The sequence below is a fragment of the Hippocampus guttulatus genome, chromosome 18 (assembly GCF_054856545.1).
Source record: "Hippocampus guttulatus isolate MCC_2025c chromosome 18, RoL_Hgut_1.0, whole genome shotgun sequence".
Classification (NCBI taxonomy): domain Eukaryota; kingdom Metazoa; phylum Chordata; class Actinopteri; order Syngnathiformes; family Syngnathidae; genus Hippocampus; species Hippocampus guttulatus.
The window spans coordinates 783,573-786,067 of NC_141278.1; positions in this window are offsets into that span (position 1 = coordinate 783,573).

The window sequence follows — 2,495 nt, forward strand, 5'->3', positions numbered from 1 at the left end:
TCTTTCCCGCGACACACAAAGTGGCACTCGTAATTGTGCAGCCAGAAGGCAAAAGTTCCTTCAGGGGAACTTTGACAAAAAAAAAAAAAAAAAAAGCAAAGTGCACACGCAACCAAAGAAAACTTTCTTGTCGTGAACTCGCGTGAACCGTCTTGCGTCACAACGTGGCTTCCCCGTGGGACAAAACATGTTTTGTTATGACAGCCGATACGGCTCCCGACTCTTATTTAAATCTATTTATATACATCCCGTTCTGTGTCGTATAAACCGTGACACTTGAGGGAGGAAAATGTAATCCTAAAATGTTCAAGAGATAACGTGGAGAGTGGCAGCAGGCAATTTGCCTGCGGGTGATCCCCAATGACGGCAACGGTCAGTTTTGCTCGAGCACATTGAACGGCGCCAACTTCCTCGTGGACGACACGCAAAGGCCTTGAAAATACAAAACGACAGCGATCCACACATACTGCAGATATTGCAAGCAAAAAAAAAAAAGAAGAATAAAATGGACAAGTGAAATTAGAATGCCTGCCGAGACGATTTAAAAATGTCTATGGAAGAGGCAACTCTTATCGAAAATGTGACGGGAAACATCATTCTTTTTGACAGTACCACCGCTGGGGGGATTTCTTTGGTGTGTTTTGAATATTAATGTGTGTGTGTGTATGTGCATGCGAGATCATGATGCCCTCAAAGGGATTCAGCATATTGCCCTCAAACTCCCCCCCGCCCCTGCGTAGTGTGTGTGTCCTTCTCTTTGCGGGGACGTCTGTAGGTCTGCTATGACAAAAGAAGCTGCTTCAAGTTCAGTACTTGATCACAAGGTTCTCGTCCAATGTTGTTTCATTGGATTGGCTTGGAAATGTTTTTTTTTCTTTTTGGGTGGGGGGGCGGGGGGGTATAATAGACTCAAGCCACAAATGCAAAAGGTACAAGGACCTCATGGCACAGTTGTGGGAATCCATTCTCCAAATGGAGTGTATTCTTTGGTCTTTCCTGTCTTCTCATCACCCGAAAGTATTACGAATGTTGCGTGTGGGGCGCATGCAGATGAGATGCATTCTGTATGCAACAGCGGACTTGATATTTTATTTGCCTTTCAGTTTAATTTGCCCTGCTCACGCTCTTATCCTCACACGGTCCCAGTTTAATGTATAATCATCCGGAAAGCAGAGCAAGACTAAATAAAATGCGCCCCCCCCCCCCCGCCTCCCCCACCTCCACCATTCTTGCCGTGCTAGAGCTCCTCACACAGATACTCTTATTTTCACACAGCAGCAATTGGGGGCACAAGTAACTGTGAGTAATCAAGTCTGTCTGCAGTCCTAATTACGCTCACATCTGGCATTTAGTCACCCATGAGTTGCCAACCACACCAGGATAAACAAACCCTTCGAGTCGCATCTTGCCCATCAAAGGGTTGAAACAAATAAACAAACAAAAAAGCCCAAACCATTTGTCTACGGTTTGAAAAGGAAGAATCGCATGGCCGTCCGTGACCAGCCAATTCATTCCCCAGCAACAAGCGTCTTTCTCACTCCAGCGCTCTAAAAATTGCCAAGCGGCAACTGTGTGAACTATCCAGTCCAGGAAGGTGGGGTGGAAGAGCATTTCTGATTGAACGGAAGCCTTTTGTTCAAACGCACGCGCTTGTGTTGTGACAACCGCTGTCTACACAAAACACCCTGAAGCGCAATCAAAGGTGGGAGGGGCAAACGGAACCGTGGTAATGGATGGTAGGGGCGGGGGGTGGGGGGGATTGAGGGACGATGCTGCTGTTGCTTAATTTTCCCGTGATTACTGGGGAAGGTCAAAAAGAACAACATCTCTCTCTCTCTTTCACATGCACACGCACTTGTTTTTCAAATCAATTTTTCATCACCACTGGCTTCTTCCTGAAAAAATGATCAGTCTGTCTTGAAATGTTTGATTAAACAAACCAAATTAAAGTCGATTGGAAAACAAATGATAGCAACAGATACAGTGAGAACAGCGGGGGCCCCAGAATTGAGCCCGGTGGATTTTTTTTTTCAATCACCACGGCCGACGGTGACTTTGTTTGCATTTGCGAGCGCTGTATTTGTTTGCAAGAAACAATCCGAGGAGAGACTTGAGACAAGAACATGACTTTGCGAGCGAGCACAGAGCTCGAGGGCACCTCAAAAGGAACAACGGGACCGCTGCAAATCAGCGTCGCACGTAGCGCCGCGGCTTGTGGTGCCAGCTAATCAAATCAGAGCGACTCGTCAAGCTCTGGCTGACATTGCGAGCCGCAGCAATTAGGGCTACCCTGACAGAATGACTTTTCGCTCGGGGGCCGATTGACACATATCAGCCGGCACAGCCGCCGTACACAAGTCTGAAATAATCGGAGCGCTATTTGCAACACATGCGCCGCGTTATTGCCGGTGCATTTCCGCCGCTGAAATATGTGCAATCTGTTAACGTGGGAGATTGCTTGGCGATAACTACGGCCCTCTTTACGAGCTTTGCTG